Consider the following 26,327-nt stretch of genomic DNA (forward strand, 5'->3'; position numbering starts at 1 on the left):
GTGATGCAGAGGCTCAAGAGAGTGATTAAGAGTCTTAAGAGAGTGATGCAGAGGCTTAAGAGAGTGAGGTAGAGGCTAAGGAAAGGGATGCAGAGGCTCAAGAGAGTGATGCAGAGGCTTAAGAGGGTGATGCAGAGGCCCAAGAGAGTGATGCAGAGGCTCAAGAGAGGGATGCATGGGGCTCAAGAGAGTGATGCAGAGGCTCAAGAGAGTGATTCAGAGGCATAAGAGAGTGATGCAAAGGCTCATGAGAGGGATACAAAGGCTCATGAGAGGGATTCAGGAGTTCAAGAGAGTGATGCAGACGCTCAAGAAAGGGATGCAGAGGCTTAAGAAAGTGATGCAGAAGCTCAAAAAGGGATGCAAAGGCTTAAGAGGGTGATGCAGAGGCTCAAGAGAGTGATGCAGAGGATCAAGAGAGGGAATCAGAGGCTTAAGAGAGTGATTCAGAAGCTGAAGAGAGTGATGCAGTGGCTCTAGAGAGTGATGCAGAGGCTCAAGAGAGTGATGCAGAGGATCAAGAGAGTGATGCAGTGACTCGAGAGAGTGATGCAGAGGCTCAAAAGAGTTATTCAGAGGTTTAAGAGAGTAATGCAGAGGTCTCAAGAGAGTGATGCAGAGGCTGATCTGAGTGTTGCAGAGGCTCAAGAGAGTGATGCATAGACTCAAGAGAGTGATGCAGATGCTCAGGAGAGGGATGCAGAGGCTAAAGAGAGTGATGCAGAGGTTTAAGAGAGTGATGCAGAGGCTAAAGAGAGGGATGCAGAGGCTCAAGAGAGTGATGCAAAGGCTCAAGAGAGTGATGCAGAGGCTTAAGAGAGGGATGCAGAGGCTCAAGAGAGGGATGTAGAGGCTCTAGAGAGTGATGCAGACGCTTAATAGAGGGATGCAGAGGCTCAAGAGAGTGATGCAGATGCTTAGGAGAGGGATGCAGAGGCTCAAGAGAATGATGCAGCGGCTCAAGAGAGGGATGCAAAGGCTCATGAGAGGGATTCAAGAGTTCAAGAGAGTGATGCAGACGCTCATGAGAGGAATGCAGAGGCTTAAGAGGGTGATGCAGAGAGGCTCAAGAGAGTGATGCAGAGGCTTAAGAAAGTGATGCAGAGGCTTAAGAGGGTGATGCAGAGGCTTAAGAGGGTGATGCAGAGGCTCAAGAAAGTGATGCAGAGGATCAAGAGAGGGAAGCAGAGGCTTAAGAGAGTGATGCAGAAGCTGAAGAGAGTGATGCAGAGGCTCTAGAGAGTGATGCAGAGGCTCAAAAGAGTTATTCAGAGGATTAGGAGATTGATGCAGAGGCCACAAGAGAGTGATGCAGAGGTTGAAGAGAGTGTTGCAGAGGTTCAAGAGAGTGATGCAGAGGCTCAAGAGATTGATGCAGATGCTCAAGAGAGGGATGCAGAGGCTTAAGAGAGTGATGCAGAGGCTGAAGAGAATGTTGCAGAGGCTTAAGAGAGGGATGCAGAGGCTCAAGAGAGTGATGCAAAGCCTCAAGAGAGTGATGCAGAGGCTTAAGAGAGGGATGCAGAGGCTCAAGAGAGGGATGTAGAGGCTCAGGAGTGTGATGCAGAGGCTCAAGAGAGTGATGCAGAGGCTCAAGAGAGTGATGCACAGACTTAAGAGAGGGATGCAGAGGCTCAAGAGAGGGATGTAGAGGCTCTAGAGAGTGATGCAGACGCATAATAGAGGGATGCAGAGGCTCAAGAGAGTGATGCAGATGCTTAGGAGAGGGATGCAGAGGCTGAAGAGAGTGTTGCAGAGGGTCAAGAGAGTGATGCAAAGCCTCACGAGAGTGATGCAGAGGCTTAAGAGAGGGATGCAGAGGCTCAAGAGAGGGATGTAGAGGCTCAGGAGTGTGATGCAGAGGCTCAAGAGAGTGATGCAGAGGCTGAAGAGAGATGCAGAGGCTGAAGAGAATGATGCAGAGTCTTAAGAGAGCGATGAAGAGTCTCAAGAGAGTGATGCAGAGGCTCAAGACAGTGGATGCAGAGGCTTAAGAGAGGGATGCAGAGACTCAAAAGAGTGATGCAGAGGCTCAAGAGAGGGTTGCAGAGGCTTAAGAGAGTGATGCAAAGGCTCAAGAGAGGGATGCAGAGGCTCATGAGAGGGATGCTGAGGCTCAAGTGAGGGATGGAGAAGCCTAGTAGAATGATGCAGAGGCTCAAGAGAGGGATGCAGAAGCTCAAGAGAGGGATGCAGAGGATCAAGAGAGTGATGAAGAAGCTCAAGAGAGTGATGCAGAGCCTTAAGAGAGGGATGCAGAGGCTCAAGAGAGTGATGCAGAGGCTCAAGAGAGCGATACAGATGCTTAGGAGAATGATGCAAAGGCTCAAGAGAGGAATGCAGAGGCTGAAGAGAGTGATGCAGAGGCTCAAGAGAGTGATGCAGAGGCTCATGAGAGGGATGCAGAGGCTAAAGAGAGTGATGCAAAGGCTTAAGAGAGTGATGCAGAGCCTTAAGTGACGGATGCAGAGGCTCAACAGAGTTATGCAGAGGCTCAAAAGAGTGATGCAGATGCTTAGGAGAATGATGCAGAGGCTCAAGAGAGGAATGCAGAGGCTGACGAGAGTGATGCAGAGGCTTAAGTGAGTGATGCAGAGGCTTAAGAGAAGGATGCAGAGGCTCAAGAGAATGATGCAGAGGCTGAAGAGAGAGATGTAGAGGCTAAGGAGAGTGATGCAGAGGTTCAAGAGAGTGATGCAGAGACTCAAGAGAATGATGTAGAGGCTTAAGAGAGGGATGCGGAGGCTCAAGAGAATGATGCATAGGCTCAAGAGAGTGATACAGAGGATGAAGAGAGGGTGCAGAGGCTTAAGAGAGTGATGCAGAGACTCATGAGAGGGATACAGAGGCTCAAGAGAGTGATGGAGAGGCTCAGGAGGGTGATTCTGAGGCTCAAGAGAGTGATGCAGGGGATCAAAAGAGTGATGCAGAGGCTCAAGAGAGTGATTCAGAGGATCAAGAGAGGGATTCAGAGGCTCAAGAGAGGGATTCAGAGGCTTAAGAAAGTGATACAGAGGCTGAGAGAGTGTTGCAGAGGATCAAGAGAGGGAAGCAAAGGCTCACGAGAGTGATGCAGAGATTCATGAGAGTTATGCAGAGGCTCAAGAGAGTGATGCAGAGGCTTACGAGAGTGATGCAGGAGCTCAAGAGAGCGATGCAGAGGCTCAGGAAAGGGATGCAGAGGCTTAAGAAAGTGATGCAGAGGCTCAAAATTGGGATGCAGAGGCATAAGAATGTGATGCAGAGGCTCAGAAGAGTGATGCAGAGGCTCAAGAGAGGGATGCAGGGGCCCAAGAGAGTGATGCAGATGCTCAAGAGAAAGATGCAGATGATGAAGAGAGTGATCCAGAGGCTTGAGAGAGTGATGCAGAGGCTCAAGAGAGGGATTCAGAGGCTCAAGAGAGGGATGCAGAGGCTTAAGAGAGTGATGCACTGTCAGAAGAGAGTGTTGCAGAGGCTTAAGAGAATGATGCAGAGGCTCAAGTGAGTGATGAAGAGGCTCAATAGAGTGATGTAGAGGCTCAAGAGAGTGATACAGAGGCTCAGGAGAGTGATGCAGAGGATCATGAGCGTGATGCAGAGGCTAAAAAGAGTGATGAAGAGGCTTAAGAGAGTTATGCAGAGGCTTAAGAGAGGGATGCAGAGGCTCAAGAGAGTGATGCAGAGGCTCAAGAGAGTGATGCAGATGCTTAGAAGAATGATGCAGAGGCTCAAGAGAGGGATGCAGAGGCTGAAGAGAGTTATGCAGATGCTCAAGAGAGGGATGCAGAGGATGAAGAGAGTGATGCAGAGGATGAAGAGAGTGATTCAGAGGCTCTAGAGAGGGATGCAGAGGGTTAAGAGAGTGATGCAGTGTCTGAAGAGAGTGTTGCAGAGGCTCAAGAGAGGGATGCAGAGCTTCGAGAGAGTGATGCAGAGACTCAAGAGAGTTATGCAAAGGCTCAAGAGAGTGATGCAGAGGCTTACGAGAGTGATGCAGAGGCTCAAGAGAGGGATGTAGACGCTCAAGAGAGTGATGTAGAAGCTCAAGAGAGTGATGCAGAGGCTTAAGAGAGTGATGCAGAGGCGTAAGAGAGGGGATGCAGTGGCTCAAGCGAGTGATGCAGAGGCTGAAGAGAGTGATGCAGAGGCTTAAGAGAGGGATGCACAGGCTCAAGAGAGTGATGCAGAGGTTTAAGAGAGGGATGCAGAGGCTCAAGAGAATGATGCAGAGGCTCAAGAGAGTGCTGCAGAGGCTCAAGTGAGGGATGCTGAGGCTGCAGAGAGGGATGCAGAGGCTCAAGAGAGTGATGCAGAGGCTGAAGAGAGAGATACAGAGGATTAAGAGAGTGATGCAGAGGCTCAGGAGAGCAATGCTGAGGCTCAAGAGAATGATGTAGAGGATCAAGAGAGTGATGTAGAGGCTCAGGTGAGTGATGCAGAGGATCATGAGAGTGATGCAGAGACTAAAGAGAGTAAAGAGAGTGATGCAGAGGATCAAGAGAGGGAAGCAGAGGCTCAAGAAAGTGATGCAGAGGATCAAGATAGGGAAGCAGAGGCTTAAGCGAGTGATGCAGAAGCTGAAGAGAGTGATGCAGAGGATCAAGAGAGTGATGCAGAGGCTCTAGAGAGTGATGCAGAGGCTCAAAAGAGTTATTCAGAGGTTTAGGAGAGTGATGCAGAGGCCACAAGAGAGGGATGCAGAGGCTTAAGAGAGTGATGCAGAGGCTGATGAGAGTGTTGCAGAGGCTTAAGAGAGGGATGCAGAGGCTCAAGAGAGTGATGCAAAGCCTCAAGAGAGTGATGCAGAGGCTTAAGAGAGGGATGCAGAGGCTCAAGAGAGGGATGCAGAGGCTCAGGAGTGTGATGCAGAGGCTCAAGAGAGTGATGCAGAGGCTGAAGAGAGAGATGCAGAGGATTAAGAGAGTGATGCAGAGGGTCAAGAGAGTGATGCAGGGGCTCAAGAGAATGATGCAGAGGTTTGAGAGAGGGATGCAGAGGATCAGGAGAGTGATGCAGAGGTTTAAGAGAGGAATGCAGAGGCTGAAGAGAATGATGCAGAGGCTTAAGAGAGGGATGCAAAGGCTGAAGAGAATGATGCAGAGGCTGAAGAGAGGGATGCAGGGCCTGAAGAGAATGATGCAGAGGCTTAAAAGAGTGATGCAGAGGCTCAGGAGAGTGATGCAGAGGCTCATTAGAGTGATGCAGAGGCTGAAGAGAATGATGCAGAGGATTAAGAGAATGATGTAGAGGCTTAAGAGAATGATGTAGAGGCTGAAGAGAATGATGCAGAGGCTTAAGAGAGGTATGAAGAGACTCAAGAGAGTGATACAGAGGCTCAAGACAGGGGATGCAGAGGCTTAAGAGAGTGATGCAAAGGCTCAAGAGAGGGATGCAGAGGCTCATGAGAGGGATGCTGAGACTCAAGTGAGGGATGGAGAGGCTTAGGAGAATGATGCAGAGGCTCAAGAGACGGATGCAGAGGCTCAAGAGAGTGATGCAGAGGCTCAAGAGAGTGATGCATAGGCTCAAGAGAGTGATGCAAAGCCTCAAGAAAGTGATGCATAGGCTCAAGAGAGTGATGCAGAGGCTCAAGAGAGAGATGCAGAGGCTAAAGAGAGTGATGCAGAGGCTCAAGAGAGGGATGCAGAGGCTCAAGAGAGTGATGAAGAGGCTCAAGAGAGTGATGCAGAGGCTAAAGAGAGTGATGCAGAAGTTTAAGAGAGTGATGCAGAGGCTTAAGAGAGGGATGCAGAGGTTCAAGAGAGTGATGCAGAGGCTCAAGAGAGTGATGCAGATGCTTAGGAGAATGATGCAGAGGCTTAAGAGAGTGATGCAGAGGCTGAAGAGAGAGATGCAGAGGCTTAAGAGAGTGATACAGAGGCTGAAGAGAGAGATGCAGATGCTTAAGAGAGTGATGCAGAGTCTCAAGAGAATGATGAAGAGGCTCAATAGGTTGATGCAGTGGATTAAGAGAGGGATGCAGAGGCTAACATGAGTGATGCAGAGGCTCAAGAGAGTAATGCAGAGGCTCAAGAGAGTTATGTAGAGGCTCAAGAGAGTGATGCGGAGGCTAAAGAGAGTGATGCGGAGGCTCAAGAGAGTGATGCAGAGGATCATGAGAGGGAAGCAGAGGCTTAGGAAAGTAATGCAGAGGCCGAAGAGAGTGATGCAGAGGCTTAAGAGAGTGATGCAGAGGCTAAAGAAAGTGTTGCAGAGGCTTAAGAGAGTGTTGCAGAGGCTCAAGAGAGGGATGCAGAGGCTCAGGAGAGTGACGCAGAGGCTTAATAGATGGATGCAGAGGCTCAAGAGAGTGATGCAGAGGCTTAAGAGAGGGATGCAGAGGCTCAAGAGAATGATGCAAAGGCTCAAGAGAGTGCTGCAAAAGGCTCAAGAGACGGATGCTGAGGCTCCAGAGACAGATACAGAGGCTCAAAAGAGTGATGCAGAGGCTGAAGAGAGAAAGGCAGAGGCTTAAGAGAGTGATGCAGAGGCTCAAGAGTGTGATGTAGAGGCTGAAGAGAGTGATGCAGAGGATCAAGAGAAGGATGCAGAGGCTAAAGAGAGTGATGCAGAGGCTCACGAGAATGATGCAGAGGCTCAAGAGAGTGATGCAGAGGCTCAAGAGAGTGATGCAGGGGCTCAAGAGAGTGATGCAGAGGCTCGAAAGAGTTATGCAGAGGCCTGAAGAGAGGGATTCTGAGGCTTAAGAGAGTGATACAGAGGCTGAAGAGAGTGTTGCAAAGGCTTAAGAGAATGATGCAGAGGCTCAAGTGAGTGATGAAGAGGCTCAATAGAGTGATGTAGAGGCTCAAGAGAGTGATACAGAGGCTCAGGAGAGTGATGCAGAGGATCATGAGCGTGATGCAGAGGCTAAAAAGAGTGATGAAGAGGCTTAAGAGAGTTATGCAGAGGCTTAAGAGAGGGATGCAGAGGCTCAAGAGAGTGATGCAGAGGCTCAAGAGAATGATGCAGATGCTTAGAAGAATGATGCAGAGGCTCAAGAGAGGGATGCAGAGGCTGAAGAGAGTAATGCAGATGCTCAAGAGAGGGATGCAGAGGATGAAGAGAGTGATGCAGAGGATGAAGAGAGTGATTCAGAGGCTCGAGAGAGTGATGCAGAGGCTCAAGAGAGGGATTCAGAGGCTCTAGAGAGGGATGCAGAGGGTTAAGAGAGTGATGCAGTGTCTGAAGAGAGTGTTGCAGAGGCTCAAGAGAGGGATGCAGAGCTTCGAGAGAGTGATGCAGAGGCTTACGAGAGTGATGCAGAGGCTCAAGAGAGGGATGTAGACGCTCAAGAGAGTGATGTAGAAGCTCAAGAGAGTGATGCAGAGGCTCAAGAGAGTGATGCAGAGGCTGAAGAGAGTGATGCAGAGGCTTAAGAGAGGGATGCACAGGCTCAAGAGAGTGATGCAGAGGTTTAAGAGAGGGATGCAGAGGCTCAAGAGAAGGATGCAGAGGCTCAAGAAAGTGCTGCAGAGGCTCAAGTGAGGGATGCTGAGGCTGCAGAGAGGGATGCAGAGGCTCAAGAGAGTGATGCAGAGGCTGAAGAGAGAGATGCAGAGGATTAAGAGAGTGATGCAGAGGCTCAGGAGAGCAATGCTGAGGCTCAAGAGAATGATGTAGAGGATCAAGAGAGTGATGTAGAGGCTCAGGTGAGTGATGCTGAGGATCATGAGAGTGATGCAGAGACTAAAGAGAGTAAAGAGAGTGATGCAGAGGATCAAGAGAGGGAAGCAGAGGCTTAAGAAAGTGATGCAGAGGCTCGAAAAAGGAATGCAGAGGCTTAAGAGGGTGATGCAGAGGCTCAAGAAAGTGATGCAGAGGATCAAGATAGGGAAGCAGAGGCTTAAGCGAGTGATGCAGAAGCTGAAGAGAGTGATGCAGAGGATCAAGAGAGTGATGCAGAGGCTCTAGAGAGTGATGCAGAGGCTCAAAAGAGTTATTCAGAGGTTTAGGAGAGTGATGCAGAGGCCACAAGAGAGGGATGCACAGGCTTAAGAGAGTGATGCAGAGGCTGATGAGAGTGTTGCAAAGGCTTAAGAGAGGGATGCAGAGGCTCAAGAGAGTGATGCATAGCCTCAAGAGAGTGATGCAGAGGCTTAAGATAGGGATGCAGAGGCTCAAGAGAGGGATGCAGAGGCTCAGGAGTGTGATGCAGAGGCTCAAGAGAGTGATGCAGAGGCTGAAGAGAGAGATGCAGAGGCATAAGAGAGTGATGCAGAGGGTCAAGAGAGTGATGCAGGGGCTCAAGAGAATGATGCAGAGGTTTGAGAGAGGGATGCAGAGGATCAGGAGAGTGATGCAGAGGTTTAAGAGAGGAATGCAGAGGCTGAAGAGAATGATGCAGAGGCTTAGGAGAGGGATGCAAAGGCTGAAGAGAATGATGCAGAGGCTGAAGAGAGGGATGCAGGGGCTGAAGAGAATGATGCAGAGGCTTAAAAGAGTGATGCAGAGGCTCAGGAGAGTGATGCAGAGGCTCAATAGAGTGATGCAGAGGCTGAAGAGAATGATGCAGAGGATTAAGAGAATGATGTAGAGGCTTAAGAGAATGATGTAGAGGCTGAAGAGAATGATGCAGAGGCTTAAGAGAGGTATGAAGAGACTCAAGAGAGTGATACAGAGGCTCAAGACAGGGGATGCAGAGGCTTAAGAGAGTGATGCAAAGGCTCAAGAGAGGGATGCAGAGGCTCATGAGAGGGATGCTGAGACTCAAGTGAGGGATGGAGAGGCTTAGGAGAATGATGCAGAGGCTCAAGAGACGGATGCAGAGGCTCAAGAGAGTGATGCAGAGGCTCAAGAGAGTGATGCATAGGCTCAAGAGAGTGATGCAAAGCCTCAAGAAAGTGATGCATAGGCTCAAGAGAGTGATGCAGAGGCTCAAGAGAGAGATGCAGAGGCTAAAGAGAGTGATGCAGAGGCTCAAGAGAGGGATGCAGAGGCTCAAGAGAGTGATGAAGAGGCTCAAGAGAGTGATGCAGAGGCTAAAGAGAGTGATGCAGAGGTTTAAGAGAGTGATGCAGAGGCTTAAGAGAGGGATGCAGAGGTTCAAGAGAGTGATGCAGAGGCTCAAGAGAGTGATGCAGATGCTTAGGAGAATGATGCAGAGGCTTAAGAGAGTGATGCAGAGGCTGAAGAGAGAGATGCAGAGGCTTAAGAGAGTGATGCAGAGGCTGAAGAGAGAGATGCAGATGCTTAAGAGAGTGATGCAGAGGCTCAAGAGAGTAATGCAGAGGCTCAAGCGATTGATGTAGAGGCTTAAGAGAGGGATGCAGAGTCTCAAGAGAGTGATGAAGAGGCTCAATAGGTTGATGCTGTGGATTAAGAGAGGGATGCAGAGGCTTACAAGAGTGATGCAGAGGCTCAAGAGAGTAATGAAGAGGCTCAAGAGAGTTATGTAGAGGCTCAAGAGAGTGATGCGGAGGCTCAAGAGAGTGATGCGGAGGCTCAAGAGAGTGATGCAGAGGATCATGAGAGGGAAGCAGAGGCTTAGGAAAGTAATGCAGAGGCCGAAGAGAGTGATGCAGAGGCTTAAGAGAGTGATGCAGAGGCTAAAGAAAGTGTTGCAGAGGCTTAAGAGAGTGTTGCAGAGGCTCAAGAGAGGGATGCAGAGGCTCAGGAAAGTGACGCAGAGGCTTAATAGATGGATGCAGAGGCTCAAGAGAGTTATGCAGAGGCTTAAGAGAGGGATGCAGAGGCTCAAGAAAATGATGCAAAGGCTCAAGAGAGTGCTGCAAAAGGCTCAAGAGAGGGATGCTGAGGCTCCAGAGACGGATACAGAGGCTCAAAAGAGTGATGCAGAGGCTGAAGAGAGAAAGGCAGAGGCTTAAGAGAGTGATGCAGAGGCTCAAGAGTGTGATGTAGAGGCTGAAGAGAGTGATGCAGAGGATCAAGAGAAGGATGCAGAGGATAAAGAGAGTGATGCAGAGGCTCACGAGAATGATGCAGAGGCTCAAGAGAGTGATGCAGAGGCTCAAGAGAGTGATGCAGGGGCTCAAGAGAGTGATGCAGAGGCTCGAAAGAGTTATGCAGAGGCCTGAAGAGAGGGATTCTGAGGCTTAAGAGAGTGATACAGAGGCTGAAGAGAGTGTTGCAGAGGCTCAAGAGAGGGATGAATTGGCTGAAAAGAGTGATGTAGAGGCTCAAGAGAGGGAGGCAGAGGCCCAAGAGAGTGATGCAGAGGCTCAAGAGAGGGATGCAGGGGCTCAAGAGAGTGATGCAGAGGCTCAGAAGAGTGATTCAGAGGCTTAAGAGAGTGATGCAAAGGCTCAGGAGAGGGATACAAAGACTCATGAGAGGGACTCAGGAGTTCAAGAGAGTGATGCAGACGCTCAAGAAAGGGATGCAGAGGCTTAAGAAAGTGATGCAGAAGCTCAAAAGGGATGCAAAGGCTTAAGAGGGTGATGCAGAGGCTCAAGAGAGTGATGCAGAGGATCAAGAGAGGGAATCAGAGGCTTAAGAGAGTGATTCAGAAGCTGAAGAGAGTGATGCAGTGGCTCTAGAGAGTGATGCAGAGGCTCAAGAGAGTGATGCAGAGGATCAAGAGAGTGATGCAGTGGCTCGAAAGAGTGATGCAGAGGCTCAAAAGAGTTATTCAGAGGCTTAAGAGAGTGATGCGGAAGTCTCAAGAGAGTGATGCAGAGGCTGATCTGAGTGTTGCAGAGGCTCAAGAGAGTGATGCATAGACTCAAGAGAGTGATGCAGATGCTCAAGAGAGGGATGCAGAGGCTTAAGAAAGTGATGCAGAGGGTGAAGAGAGTGATGCAGAGGCTAAAGAGAGTGATGCAGAGGTTTAAGAGAGTGATGCAGAGGCTTAAGAGAGGGATGCAGAGGCTCAAGAGAGTGATGCAAAGGCTCAAGAGAGTGATGCAGAGGCTTAAGAGAGGGATGCAGAGGCTCAAGAGAGGGATGTAGAGGCTCTAGAGAGTGATGCAGACGCTTAATAGAGGTATGCAGAGGCTCAAGAGAGTGATGCAGATGCTTAGGAGAGGGATGCAGAGGCTCAAGAGAATGATACAGTGGCTCAAGAGAGGGATGCAAAGGCTCATGAGAGGGATTCAGGAGTTCAAGAGAGTGATGCAGACGCTCATGAGAGGAATGCAGAGGCTTAAGAGGGTAATGCAGAGGCTCAAGAGAGTGATGCAGAGGCTTAAGAAAGTGATGCAGAGGCTCGAAAAAGGGATGCAGAGGCTTAAGAGGGTGATGCAGAGGCTCAAGAAAGTGATGCAGAGGATCAAGAGAGGGAAGCAGAGGCTTAAGAGAGTGATGCAGAAGCTGAAGAGAGTGATGCAAAGAATCAAGAGAGTGATACAGAAGCTCTAGAGAGTGATGCAGAGGCTCAAAAGAGTTATTTAGAGGATTAGGAGAGTGATGTAGAGGCCACAAGAGAGTGATGCAGAGGCTGAAGAGAGTGTTGCAGAGGTTCAAGAGAGTGATGCAGAGGCTCAAGAGATTGATGCAGATGCTCAAGAGAGGGATGCAGAGGCTTAAGAGAGTGATGCAGAGGCTCAAGAGAGTGTTGGAGAGGCTTAAGAGAAGGAGGCAGAGGCTCAAGAGAGTGATGCAAAGCCTCAAGAGAGTGATGCAGAGGCTTAAGAGAGGGATGCAGAGGCTCAAGAGAGGGATGTAGAGGCTCAGGAGTGTGATGCAGAGGCTCAAGAGAGTGATGCAGAGGCTCAAGAGAGTGATACAGAGGCTTAAGAGAGGGATGCAGAGGCTCAAGAGAGGGATGTAGAGGCTCTAGAGAGTGATGCAGACGCTTAATAGAGGGATGCAGAGGCTCAAGAGAGTGATGCAGATGCTTAGGAGAGGGATGCAGAGGCTCAAGAGAATGATGCAGCGGCTCAAGAGAGGGATGCAAAGGCTCATGAGAGGGATTCAGGAGTTCAAGAGAGTGATGCAGACGCTCATGAGAGGAATGCAGAGGCTTAAGAGGGTGAGGCAGAGGCTCAAGCGAGTGATGCAGAGGCTTAAGAAAATGATGCAGAGGCTCGAAAAAGGGATGCAGAGGCTTAAGAGGGTGATGCAGAGGCTCAAGAAAGTGATGCAGAGGATCAAGAGAGGGAAGCAGAGGCTTAAGAGAGTGATGCAGAAGCTGAAGAGAGTGATGCAGAGGATCAAGAGAGTGATGCAGAGGCTCTAGAGAGTGATGCAGAGGCTCAAAAGAGTTATTCAGAGGATTAGGAGAGTGATGCAGAGGCCACAAGAGAGTGATGCAGAGGCTGAAGAGAGTGTTGCAGAGGTTCAAGAGAGTGATGCAGAGGCTCAAGAGATTGATGCAGATGCTCAAGAGAGGGATGCAGAGGCTTAGGAGAGTGATGCAGAGGCTGAAGAGAGTGTTGCAGAGGCTCAAGAGAGTGATGCAAAGCCTCAAGAGAGTGATGCAGAGGCTTAAGAGAGGGATGCTGAGGCTCAAGAGAGGGATGTAGAGGCTCAGGAGTGTGATGCAGAGGCTCAAGAGAGTGATGCAGCGGCTGAAGAGAGAGATGCAGAGGCTGAAGAGAATGATGCAGAGTCTTGAGAGAGGGATGAAGAGACTCAAGAGAGTTATGCAGAGGCTCAAGACAGTGGATGCAGAGGCTTAAGAGAGGGATGCAGAGACTCAAAAGAGTGATGCAGAGGCTCAAGAGAGGGTTGCAGAGGCTTAAGAGAGTGATGCAAAGGCTCAAGAGAGGGATGCAGAGGCTCATGAGAGGGATGCTGAGGCTCAAGTGAGGGATGGAGAAGCCTAGCAGAATGATGCAGAGGCTCAAGAGAGGGATGCAGAAGCTCAAGAGAGGGATGCAGAGGCTCAAGAGAGTGATGCAGAAGCTCAAGAGAGTGATGCAGAGCCTTAAGAGAGGGATGCAGAGGCTCACGAGAGTGATGCAGAGGCTCAAGAGAGCGATACAGATGCTTAGGAGAATGATGCAAAGGCTTAAGAGAGGAATGCAGAGGCTGAAGAGAGTGATGCAGAGGCTCAAGAGAGTGATGCAGAGGCTCAAGAGAGGGATGCAGAGGATAAAGAGAGTGATGCAAAGGCTTAAGAGAGTGATGCAGTGCCTTAAGTGAGGGATGCAGAGGCTCAACAGAGTTATGCAGAGGCTCAAAAGAGTGATGCAGATGCTTAGGAGAATGATGCAGAGGCTCAAGAGAGGAATGCAGAGGCTGAAGAGAGTGATGCAGAGGCTTAAGTGAGTGATGCAGAGGCTTAAGAGAAGGATGCAGAGGCTCAAGAGAATGATGCAGAGGCTCAAGAGAGTGATACAGAGGATGACGAGAGGGGTGCAGAGGCTTAAGGGAGTGATGCAGAGACTCATGAGAGGGATGCAGAGGCTCAAGAGAGTGATGGAGAGGCTCAGGAGAGTGATTCTGAGGCTCAAGAGAGTGATGCAGGGGATCAAAAGAGTGATGCAGAGGCTCAAGAGAGTGATGCAGAGGATCAAGAGAGGGATTCAGATGCTCAAGAGAGGGATTCAGAGGCTTAAGAAAGTGATACAGAGGCTGAGAGAGTGTTGCAGAGGATCAAGATAGGGAAGCAAAGGCTCACGAGAGTGATGCAGAGATTCATGAGAGTTATGCAGAGGCTGAGAGAGTGTTGCAGAGGATCAAGATAGGGAAGCAAAGGCTCACGAGAGTGATGCAGAGATTCATGAGAGTTATGCAGAGGCTCAAGAGAGTGATGCAGAGGCTTACGAGAGTGATGCAGTGGCTTAAGAGGGTGATGCAAAGGCTCAAGAGAGGGATGATGCAGAGGCTCATGAAAGGGATGCAGGAGCTCAAGAGAGCGATGCAGAGGCTCAAGAAAGGGATGCAGAGGCTTAAGAAAGTAATGCAGAGGCTCAAAATTGGGATGCAGAGGCATAAGAATGTGATGCAGAGGCTCAGAGGAGTGATGCAGAGGCTCAAGAGAGGGATGCAGGGGCCCAAGAGAGTGATGCAGATGCTCAAGAGAGGGATGCAGAGGATGAAGAGAGTGATGCAGAGGCTCGAGAGAGTGATGCAGAGGTTCAAGAGAGGGATTCAGAGGCTCAAGAGAGGGATGCAGAGGCTTATGAGAGTGATGCAGAATCCGAAGAGAGTGTTGCAGAGGCTCAAGAGAATGATGCAGAGGCTCAAGTGAGTGATGCAGAGGCTCAATAGAGTGATGTAGAGGCTCAAGAGAGTGATGCAGAGGCTCAGGAGAGTGATGCAGAGAATCATGAGCTTGATGGAGAGGCTAAAGACAGTGATGAAGAGGCTTAAGAGAGTTATGCAGAGGCTTAAGAGAGGGGTGCAGAGGCTCAAGAGAGTGATGCAGAGGCTCACGAGAGTCATGCAGACGCTTAGAAGAATGATGCAGAGGCTCAAGAGAGGGATGCAGAGGCTGAAGAGAGTGATGCAGATGCTCAAGAGAGGGATGCAGAGGATGAAGAGAGTGATGCAGAGGATGAAGAGAGTAATTCAGAGGCTCGAGAGAGTGATGCAGAGACTCAAGAGAGTTATGCAAAGGCTTAAGAGAGTGATGCAGAGGCTTACGAGAGTGATGCAGAGGCTCAAGAGAGGGATGTAGACGCTCCAGAGAGTGATGTAGAAGCTCAAGAGAGTGATACAGAGGCTTAAGAGAGTGATGCAGAGGCTCAAGAAAGGGATACAGAGGCTTAAGAAAGTGATGGAGAGGCTCAAAATTGGGATGCAGAGGCATAAGAATGTGATGCAGAGGCTCACAAGAGTGATGCAGAGGCTCAAGAGAGGGATGCAGGGGCCCAAGAGAGTGATGCAGATGCTCAAGAGAGGGATGCAGAGGATGAAGAGAGTGATGCAGAGGCTCGAGAGAGTGATGCAGAGGCTCAAGAGAGGGATGCAGGGGCCCAAGAGAGTGATGCAGAGGCTTAAGAGAATGATGCAGAGGCTCAAGTGAGTGATGCAGAGGCTCAATAAGTGATGTAGAGGCTCAAGAGAGTGAAGCAGAGGCTCAGGAGAGTGATGCAGAGGATCATGAGCGTGATGCAGAGGCTAAAGAGAGTGATAAAGAGGCTTAAGAGAGTTATGCAGAGGCTTAAGAGAGGGATGCAGAGGCTCAAGAGAGTGATGCAGAGGCTCAAGAGAGTGATGCAGATGCTTAGAAGAATGATGCAGAGGCTCAAGAGAGGGATGCAGAGGCTCTAGAGAGGGATGCAGAGGCTTAAGAGAGTGATGCAGTGTCTGAAGAGAGTGTTGCAGAGGCTCAAGAGAGGGATGCAGAGCTTCGAGAGAGTGATGCAGAGACTCAAGAGAGTTATGCATAGGCTCAAGAGAGTGATGCAGAGGCTTACGAGAGTGATGCAGAGGCTCAAGAGAGGGATGTAGACGCTCAAGAGAGTGATGTAGAAGCTCAAGAGAGTGATGCAGAGGCTTAAGAGAGTGATGCAGAGGCGTAAGAGAGGGGGATGCAGAGGCTCAAGAGAGTGATGCAGAGGCTGAAGAGAGTGATGCAGAGGCTTAAGAGAGGGATGCACAGGCTCAAGAGAGTGATGCAGAGGCTTAAGAGAGGGATGCAGAGGCTCAAGAGAATGATGCAGAGGCTCAAGAGAGTGCTGCAGAGGCTCAAGTGAGGGATGCTGAGGCTGCAGAGAGGGATGCAGAGGCTCAAGAGAGTGATGCAGAGGCTGAAGAGAGATATGAAGAGGATTAGGAGAGTGATGCATAGGCTCAGGAGAGCAATGATGAGGCTCAAGAGAATGATGTAGAGGCTCAAGAGAGTGATGTAGAGGCTCAGGAGAGTGATGTAGAGGCTCAATAGTGTGATGCAGAGGATCATGAGAGTGATGCAGAGACTAAAGAGAGTGATGCAGAGGATCAAGAGAGGGAAGCAGAGGCTTGAGAAAGTGATGCAGAGGCTCGAAAAAGGGATGCAGAGGCTTAAGAGGGTGATGCAGAGGCTCAAGAAAGTGATGCAGAGGATCAAGAGAGGGAAGCAGAGGCTTAAGCGAGTGATGCAGAAGCTGAAGAGAGTGATGCAGAGGATCAAGAGAGTGATGCAGAGGCTCCAGAGAGTGATGCAGAGGCTCCAGAGAGTGATGCAGAGGCTCATTATTCAGAGGTTTAGGAGAGTGATGCAGAGGCAACAAGAGAGGGATGCAGAGGCTTAAGAGAGTGATGCAGAGGCTGATAAGAGTGTTGCAGAGGCTTAAGAGAGGGATGCAGAGGCTCAAGAGAGTGACGCAAAGCCTCAAGAGAGTGATGCAGAGGCTTAAGAGAGGAATGCAGAGGCTCAAGAGAGGGATGCAGAGATTCAGGAGTGTGATGCAGAGGCTCAAGAGAGTGATGCAGAGGCTGAAGAGAGAGATGCAGATGCTTAAGAGAGTGATGCAGAGGGTCAAGAGAGTGATGCAGAGGCACAAGAGAATGATGTAGAGGCTTAAGAGAGGGATGCAGAGGATCAGGAGAGTGATGCAGAGGTTTAAGAGAGGAATGCAGAGGCTCAAGTGAATGATGCAGGGGCTCAAGCGAATGATGCAGAGGCTTGAGAGAGGGATGCAGAGGATCAGGAGAGTGATGCAGAGGTTTAAGAGAGGAATGCAGAGGCTGAAGAGAATGATGCAGAGGCTTAAGAGAGGGATGCAAAGGCTGAAGAGAAAGATGCAGGGGCTGAAGAGAATGATGCAGAGGCTTAAAAGAGGGATGCAGAGGCTCAGGAGAGTGATGCAGAGGCTCAAGAGAGTGATGCAGAGGCTGAAGAGAATGATGCAGAGGATTAAGAGAATGATGTAGAGGCTGAAGAGAATGATGCAGAGGCTTAAGAGAGGTATGAAGAGACTCAGGAGAGTGATACAGAGGCTCAAGACAGGAGATGCAGAGGCTTAAGAGAGGAAGGCAGAGACTCAAAAGAGTGATGCAGAGACTCAAGTGAGGGATGGAGAGGCTTATGAGAATGATGCAGAGACTCAAGTGAGGGATGGAGAGGCTTATGAGAATGATGCAGAGGCTCAAGAGAGGGATGCAGAGGCTCAAGAGAGTGATGCAGAGGCTCAAGAGAGTGATGCATAGGCTCAAGAGAGTGATGCAAAGCCTCAAGAAAGTGATGCATAGGCTCAAGAGAGTGATGCAGAGGCTCAAGAGAGTGATGCAGAGGCTAAAGAGAGTGATGCAGAGGCTCAAGAGAGGGATGCAGAGGCTCACGAGAGTGATGAAGAGGCTCAAGAGAGGGATGCAGAGGCTCAAGAGAGTGATGAAGAGGCTCAAGAGAGTGATGCAGAGGCTAAAGAGAGTGATGCAGAGGTTTAAGAGAGTGATGCAGAGGCTTAAGAGAGGGATGCAGAGGTTCAAGAGAGTGATTCAGAGGCTCAAGAGAGTGATGCAGATGCTTAGGAGAATGATGCAGAGGCTCAAGAGAGAGATGCAGAGGCTTAAGAGAGTGATGCAGAGGCTGAAGAGAGAGATGCAGAGGCTTAAGAGAGCGATGCAGAGGCTCAAGAGAGTAATGCAGAGGCTCATGCAATTGATGTAGAGGCTTAAGAGAGGGATGCAGAGTCTCAAGAGAATGATGAAGAGGCTCAATCGATTGATGCAGTGGATTAAGAGAGGGATGCAGAGGCTTACGTGAGTGATGCAGAGCCTCAAGAGAGTAATGCAGAGGCTCAAGAGAGTTATGTAGAGGTTCAAGAGAGTGATGCGGAGGCTTAAGAGAGTGATGCAGATGATCATGAGAGGGATGCAGAGGCTTAGGAAAGTAATGCAGAGGCCGAAGAGAGTGATGCAGAGGCTTAAGAGAGTGATGCAAACGCTAAAGAAAGTGTTGCAGAGGCTTAAGAGAGTGTTGCAGACCCTCAAGAGAGGGATGCAGAGGATCAGGAGAGTGACGCAGAGGCTTAATAGATGGATGCAGAGGCTCAAGAGAGTGATCCAGAGGCTTAAGAGAGAAATGCAGAGGCTCAAGAGAGTGATGCAGAGGCTCAAGAGAGGGATGCAGGGGCCCAAGAGAGTGATTCAGATGCTCAAGAGAGGGATGCAGAGGATGAAGAGAGTGATGCAGAGGCTCGAGAGAGTGATGCAGAGGCTCAAGCGAGGGATTCAGAGGCTCAAGAGAGGGATGCAGAGGCTTAAGAGAGTGATGCAGAGTCCGAAGAGAGTGTTGCAGAGGCTTAAGAGAATGATGCAGAGGCTCAAGTGAGTGATGCAGAGGCTCAATAGAGTGATGTAGAGGCTCAAGAGAGTGATGCAGAGGCTTAGGAGAGTGATGCAGAGGATCATGAGCGTGATGCAGAGGCTAAAGAGAGTGATGAAGAGGCTTAAGAGAGTTATGCAGAGGCTTAAGAGAGGGATGCAGAGGCTCAAGAGAGTGATGCAGAGGCTCAAGAGAGTGATGCAGATGCTTAGAAGAATGATGCAGAGGCTCAAGAGAGGGATGCAGAGGCTGAAGAGAGTGATGCAGATACTCAAGAGAGGGATGCAGAGGATGAAGAGAGTGATGCAGAGGATGAAGAGAGTAATTCAGAGGCTCGAGAGAGTGATGCAGAGACTCAAGAGAGTTATGCAAAGGCTTAAGAGAGTGATGCAGAGGCTTACGAGAGTGATGAAGAGGCTCAAGAGAGGGATGTAGACGCTGATGAGAGTGATGTAGAAGCTCAAGAGAGTGATGCAGAGGCTTAAGAGAGTGATGCAGAGGCTCAAGAAAGGGATGCAGAGGCTTAAGAAAGTGATGCAGAGGCTTTAAATTGGGATGCAGAGGCATAAGAATGTGATGCAGAGGCTCAGAAGAGTGATGCAGAGGCTCAAGAGAGTGATGCAGATGCTCAAGAAAGGGATGCAGAGGATGAAGAGAGTGATGCAGAGACTCAAGAGAGTTATGCAGAGGCTCAAGAGAGGGATTCAGAGGCTCAAGAGAGGGATGCAGAGGCTTAAGAGAGTGATGCAGAGTCAGAAGAGAGTGTTACAGAGGCTTAAGAGAATGATGCAGAGGCTCAAGTGAGTGATGCAGAGGCTCAATAGAGTGATGTAGAGGCTCAAGAGAGTGATGCAGAGGCTCAGAGGAGTGATGCAGAGGATCATGAGCGTGATGCAGAGGCTAAAGAGAGTGATGAAGAGGCTTAAGAGAGTTATGCAGAGGCTTAAGAGAGGGATGCAGAATCTCAAGAGAGTGATGCAGAGGCTCAAGAGAGTGATGCAGATGCTTAGAAGAATGATGCAGAGGCTCAAGAGAGGGATGCAGAGGCTGAAGAGAGTGATGCAGATGCTCAAGAGAGGGATGCAGAGGATGAAGAGAGTGATGCAGAGGATGAAGAGAGAGATTCAGAGGCTCGAGAGAGTGATGCAGAGGCTCAAGAGAGGGATTCAGAGGCTCTAGAGAGGGATGCAGAGACTTAAGAGAGTGATGCAGTGTCTGAAGAGAGTGTTGCAGAGGCTCAAGAGAGGGATGCAGAGCTTCGAGAGAGTGATGCAGAGACTCAAGAGAATTATGCATAGGCTCAAGAGAGTGATGCAGAGGCTTACGAGAGTGATGCAGAGGCTCAAGAGAGGGATGTAGACGCTCAAGAGAGTGATGTAGAAGCTCAAGAGAGTGATGCAGAGGCATAAGAGAGTGATGCAGAGGCGTAAGAGAGGGGATGCAGAGGCCCAAGAGAGTGATGCAGAGGCTGAAAAGAGTGATGTAGAGGCTTAAGAGAGGGATGCACAGGCTCATGAGAGTGATGCAGAGGCTTAAGAGAGGGATGCAGATTCTCAAGAGAATGATGCAGAGGCTCAAGAGAGTGTTGCAGAGGCTCAAGTGAGGGATGCTGAGGCTGCAGAGAGGGATGCAGAGGCTCAAGAGAATGATGCAGAGGCTGAAGAGAGAGATGCGGAGGATTAAGAGAGTGATGCAGAGGCTCAGGAGAGCAATGCTGAGGCTCAAGAGAATGATGTAGAGGCTCAAGAGAGTGATGTAGAGGCTCAGGAGAATGATGTAGAGGCTCAATAGTGTGATACAGAGGATCGTGAGAGTGATGCAGAGACTAAAGAGAGTGATGCAGAGGATCAAGAGAGGGAAGCAGAGGCTTAAGAAAGTGATGCAGAGGCTCAAAAAAGGGATGCAGAGGCTTAATAGGGTGATGCAGAGGCTCAAGAAAGTGATGCAAAGGATCAAGAGAGGGAAGCAGAGGCTTAAGCGAGTGATGCAGAAGCTGAAGAGAGTGATGCAGAGGATCAAGAGAGTGATGCAGAGGCTCTATAGAGTGATGCAGAGGCTCAAGAGAGTGATGCAAAGCCTCAAGAAAGTGATGCACAGGCTCAAGAGAGTGATGCAGAGGCTCAAGAGAGTGATGCAGAGGCTAAAGAGAGTGATGCAGAGGCTCAAGAGAGGGATGCAGAGGCTTAAGAGAGTGATGCAGAGGCTGATGAGAGTGTTGCAGAGGCTTAAGAGAGGGATGCAGAGGCTCAAGAGAGTGAAGCAAAGCCTCAAGAGAGTGATGCAGAGGCTTAAGAGAGGGATGCAGAGGCTCAAGAGAGGGATGCAGAGGCTCAGGAGTGAGATGCAGAGGCTCAAGAGAGTGATGCAGAGGCTGAAGAGAGAGATGCAGAGGCTTAAGAGAGTGATGCAGAGGGTCAAGAGAGTGATGCAGAGGCACAAGAGAATGATGTAGAGGCTTAAGAGAGGGATGCAGAGGATCAGGAGAGTGATGCAGAGGTTTAAGAGAGGAATGAGGAGGCTCAAGTGAATGATGCAGAGGCTTAAGAGAGGGATGCAAAGGCCGAAGAGAATGATGCAGAGGCTGAAGAGAGGGATGCAGGGGCTGAAGAGAATGATGCAGAGGCTTAAAAGAGTGATGCAGAGGCTCAGGAGAGTGATGCAGAGGCTCAAGAGAGTGATGCTGAGGCTGATGAGAATGATGCAGAGGATTAAGAGAATGATGTAGAGGCTGAAGAGAATGATGCAGAGGCTTAAGAGAGGTATGAAGAGACTCAAGAGAGTGATACAGATGCTCAAGACAGGGGATGCAGAGGCTTAAGAGAAGGAGGCAGAGACTCAAAAGAGTGATGCAGAGACTCAAGAGAGTGATGCAAAGGTACAAGAGAGGGATGCAGAGGCTCATGAGAGGGATGCTGAGACTCAAGTGAGGGATGGAGAGGCTTAGGAGAATGATGCAGAGGCTCAAGAGAGGGATGCAGAGGCTCAAGAGAGTGATGCAGAGGCTCAAGAGAGAGATGCATAGGCTCAAGAGAGTGATGCACAGGCTCAAGAGAGTGATGCAGAGGCTCAAGAGAGTGATGCAGAGGCTAAAGAGAGTGATGCAGAGGCTCAAGAGAGGGATGCAGAGGCTAAAGAGAGTGATACAGAGGTTTAAGAGAGTGATACAGAGGCTTAAGAGAGGGATGCAGAGGTTCATGAGAGTGGTGCAGAGGCTCAAGAGAGTGATGCAGATGCTTAGGAGAATGATGCAGAGGCTCAAGAGAGTGATGCAGAGGCTGAAGAGAGAGATGCAGAGGCTTAAGAGAGTGATGCAGAGGCTGAAGAGAGAGATGCAGAGGCTTAAGAGAGTGATGCAGAGGTTCAAGAGAGTAATGCAGAGGCTCAAGCGATTGATGTAGAGGCTTAAGAGAGGGATGCAGAGTCTCAAGAGAATGATGAAGAGGCTCAATAGATTGATGCAGTGGATTAAGAGAGGGATGCAGAGGCTTACGTGAGTGATGCAGAGGCTCAAGAGAGTAATGCAGAGGCTCAAGAGAGTGATGCGGAGGCTCAAGAGGGTGATGCAGAGGATCATGAGAGGGAAGCAGAGGCTTAGGAAAGTAATGCAGAGGCCGAAGAGAGTGATGCAGAGGCTTAAACGAGTGATGCAGAGGCTAAAGAAAGTGTTGCAGAGGCTTATGAGAGTGTTGCAGAGGCTCAAGAGAGGGATGCAGAGGCTCAGGAGAGTGACGCAGAGGCTTAATAGATGGATGCAGAGGCTCAAGAGAGTGATGCAGAGGCTTAAGAGAGGGATGCAGAGGCTCAAGAGAATGATGCAAAGGCTCAAGAGAGTGCTGCAAAAGGCTCAAGAGAGGGATGCTGAGGCTCCAGAGATGGATGCAGAGGCTCAAAAGAGAAAGGCAGAGGCTTAAGAGAGTGATGCAGAGGCTCAAGAGTGTGATGAGAGTGATGCAGAGGATCAGGAGAATGATGCAGAGACTCAAGACAGTGATGCAGAGGACCAAGAGAGGGATGCAGAGGCTAACGAGTGTGATGCAGAGGCTCACGAGAGTGATGCAGAGGCTCAAGAGAGTGATGCAGAGGCTCAAGAGAGTGATGCAAAGGCTCAAGAGAGTGATGCAGGGGCTCAAGAGAGTGATGCAGAGGCTCGAAAGAGTTATGCAGAGGCCTGAAGAGAGGGATTCTGAGGCTTAAGAGAGTGATACAGAGGCTGAAGAGAGTGTTGCAGAGGCTCAAGAGAGGGATGAATTGGCTGAAAAGAGTGATGTAGAGGCTCAAGAGAGGGAGGCAGAGGCTCAAGAGAGTGATGTTGAGGCTCAAGAGAGGGATGCAGGGGCTCAAGAGAGTGATGCAGAGGCTCAAGAGAGTGATTAAGAGTCTTAAGAGAGTGATGCAGAGGCTTAAGAGAGTGAGGTAGAGGCTAAGGAAAGGGATGCAGAGGCTCAAGAGAGTGATGCAGAGGCTTAAGAGGGTGATGCAGAGGCCCAAGAGAGTGATGCAGAGGTTCAAGAGAGGGATGCAGGGGCTCAAGAGAGTGATGCAGAGGCTCAAGAGAGTGATTCAGAGGCTTAAGAGAGTGATGCAAAGGCTCAGGAGAGGGATACAAAGGCTCATGAGAGGGATTCAGGAGTTCAAGAGAGTGATGCAGACGCTCAAGAAAGGGATGCAGAGGCTTAAGAAAGCGATGCAGAAGCTAAAAAAAGGGATGCAAAGGCTTAAAAGGGTGATGCAGAGGCTCAAGAGAGTGATGCAGAGGATCAAGAGAGGGAATCAGAGGCTTAAGAGAGTGATTCAGAAGCTGAAGAGAGTGATGCAGTGGCTCTAGAGAGTGATGCAGAGGCTCAAGAGAGTGATGCAGAGGAACAAGAGAGTGATGCAGTGGCTCGAGAGAGTGATGCAGAGGCTCAAAAGAGTTATTCAGAGGTTTAAGAGAGTGATGCAGAGGTCTCAAGAGAGTGATGCAGAGGCTGATCTGAGTGTTGCAGAGGCTCAAGAGAGTGATGCATAGACTCAAGAGAGTGATGCAGATGCTCAGGAGAGGGATGCAGAGGCTAAAGAGAGTGATGCAGAGGTTTAAGAGTGTGATGCAGAGGCTTAAGAGAGGGATGCAGAGGCTCAAGAGAGTGATGCAAAGGCTCAAGAGAGTGATGCAGAGGCTTAAGAGAGGGATGCAGAGGCTCAAGAGAGGGATGTAGAGGCTCTAGAGAGTGATGCAGACGCTTAATAGATGGATGCAGAGGCTCAAGAGAGTGATGCAGATGCTTAGGAGAGGGATGCAGAGGCTCAAGAGAATGATGCAGCGGCTCAAGAGAGAGATGCAAAGGCTCATGAGAGGGATTCAGGAGTTCAAGAGAGTGATGCAGACGCTCATGAGAGGAATGCAGAGGCTTAAGAGGGTGATGCAGAGGCTCAAGAGAGTGATGCAGAGGCTTAAGAAAGTGATGCAGAGGCTCGAAAAAGGGATGCAGAGGCTTAAGAGGGTGATGCAGAGGCTCAAGAAAGTGATGCAGAGGATCAAGAGAGGGAAGCAGAGGCTTAAGAGAGTGATGCAGAAGCTGAAGAGAGTGATGCAGAGGATCAAGAGAGTGATGCAGAGGCTCTAGAGAGTGATGCAGAGGCTCAAAAGAGTTATTCAGAGGATTAGGAGAGTGATGCAGAGGCCACAAGAGAGTGATGCAGAGGCCACAAGAGAGTGATGCAGAGGCCACAAGAGAGTGATGCAGAGGTTGAAGAGAGTGTTGCAGAGGTTCAAGAGAGTGATGCAGAGGCTCAAGAGATTGATGCAGATGCTCAAGAGAGGGATGCAGAGGCTTAAGAGAGTGATGCAGAGGCTCAGGAGAGTGATGCAGAGGCTCAAGAGAGTGATGCAGAGCCTGAAGATAATGATGCAGAGGATTAAGAGAATGATGTAGAGGCTGAAGAGAATGATGCAGAGGCTTAAGAGAGGTATGAAGAGACTCAAGAGAGTGATACAGATGCTCAAGACAGGGGATGCAGAGGCTTAAGAGAGGGAGGCAGAGACTCAAAAGAGTGATGCAGAGACTCAAGAGTGGGATGCAGAGGCTTAAGAGAGTGATGCAAAGGTACAAGAGAGGGATGCAGAGGCTCATGAGAGGGATGCTGAGACTCAAGTGAGGGATGGAGAGGCTTAGGAGAATGATGCAGAAGCTCAAGAGAGGGATGCAGAGGCTCAAGAGAGTGATGCAGAGGCTCAAGAGAGTGATGCATAGGCTCAAGAGAGTGATGCAAAGCCTCAAGAAAGTGATGCACAGGCTCAAGAGAGTGATGCAGAGGCTCAAGAGAGTGATGCAGAGGTTAAAAGAGAGTGATGCAGAGGCTCAAGAGAGGGATGCAGAGGCTAAAGAGAGTGATGCAGAGGTTTAAGAGAGTGATACAGAGGCTTAAGAGAGGGATGCAGAGGTTCATGAGAGTGATGCAGAGGCTCAAGATAGTGATGCAGATGCTTAGGAGAATGATGCAGAGGCTCAAGAGAGTAATGCAGAGGCTGAAGAGAGAGATGCAGAGGCTTAAGAGAGTGATGCAGAGGCTGAAGAGAGAGATGCAGAGGCTTAAGAGAGTGATGCAGAGGTTCAAGAGAGTAATGCAGAGGCTCAAGCGATTGATGTAGAGGCTTAAGAGAGGGATGCAGAGTCTCAAGAGAATGATGAAGAGGCTCAATAGATTGATGCAGTGGATTAATAGAGGGATGCAGAGGCTTACGTGAGTGATGCAGAGGCTCAAGAGAGTAATGCAGAGGCTCAAGAGAGTTATGTAGAGGCTCAAGAGAGTGATGCGGAGGCTCAAGAGGGTGATGCAGAGGATCATGAGAGGGAAGCAGAGGCTTAGGAAAGTAATGCAGAGGCCGAAGAGAGTGATGCAGAGGCTTAAACGAGTGATGCAGAGGCTAAAGAAAGTGTTGCAGAGGCTTAAGAGAGTGTTGCAGAGGCTCAAGAGAGGGATGCAGAGGCTCAGGAGAGTGACGCAGAGGCTTAATAGATGGATGCAGAGGCTCAAGAGAGTGATGCAGAGGCTTAAGAGAGGGATGCAGAGGCTCAAGAGAATGATGCAAAGGCTCAAGAGAGTGCTGCAAAAGGCTCAAGAGAGGGATGCTGAGGCTCCAGAGATGGATGCAGAGGCTCAAAAGAGAAAGGCAGAGGCTTAAGAGAGTGATGCAGAGGCTCAAGAGTGTGATGAGAGTGATGCAGAGGATCAGGAGAATGATGCAGAGACTCAAGAGAGTGATGCAGAGGATCAAGAGAGGGATGCAGAGGCTAACGAGTGTGATGCAGAGGCTCACGAGAGTGATGCAGAGGCTCAAGTGAGTGATGCAGAGGTTCAAGAGAGTGATGCAAAGGCTCAAGAGAGTGATGCAGGGGCTCAAGAGAGTGATGCAGAGGCTCGAAAGAGTTATGCAGAGGCCTGAAGAGAGGGATTCTGAGGCTTAAGAGAGTGATACAGAGGCTGAAGAGAGTGTTGCAGAGGCTCAAGAGAGGGATGAATTGGCTGAAAAGAGTGATGTAGAGGCTCAAGAGAGGGAGGCAGAGGCTCAAGAGAGTGATGTTGAGGCTCAATTGAGAGGGATGCAGGGGCTCAAGAGAGTGATGCAGAGGCTCAAGAGAGTGATTAAGAGTCTTAAGAGAGTGATGCAGAGGCTTAAGAGAGTGGGGTAGAGGCTAAGGAAAGGGATGCAGAGGCTCAAGAGAGTGATGCAGAGGCTTAAGAGGGTGATGCAGAGGCCCAAGAGAGTGATGCAGAGGCTCAAGAGAGGGATGCAAGGGCTCAAGAGAGTGATGCAGAGGCTCAAAAGAGTGATTCAGAGGCTTAAGAGAGTGATGCAAAGGCTCAGGAGAGGGATACAAAGGCTCATGAGAGGGATTCAGGAGTTCAAGAGAGTGATGCAGACGCTCAAGAAAGGGATGCAGAGGCTTTAGAAAGTGATGCAGAAGCTCAAAAAGGGATGCAAAGGCTTAAGAGGGTGATGCAGAGGCTCAAGAGAGTGATGCAGAGGATCAAGAGAGGGAATCAGAGGCTTAAGAGAGTGATTCAGAAGCTGAAGAGAGTGATGCAGTGGCTCTAGAGAGTGATGCAGAGGCTCAAGAGAGTGATGCAGAGGATCAAGAGAGTGATGCAGTGGCTCGAGAGAGTGATGCAGAGGCTCAAAAGAGTTATTCAGAGGCTTAAGAGAGTGATGCAGAGGTCTCAAGAGAGTGATGCAGAGGCTGATCTGAGTGTTGCAGAGGCTCAA

The sequence above is a fragment of the Procambarus clarkii genome, chromosome 48, assembly GCF_040958095.1.
Source record: "Procambarus clarkii isolate CNS0578487 chromosome 48, FALCON_Pclarkii_2.0, whole genome shotgun sequence".
Taxonomy (NCBI): domain Eukaryota; kingdom Metazoa; phylum Arthropoda; class Malacostraca; order Decapoda; family Cambaridae; genus Procambarus; species Procambarus clarkii.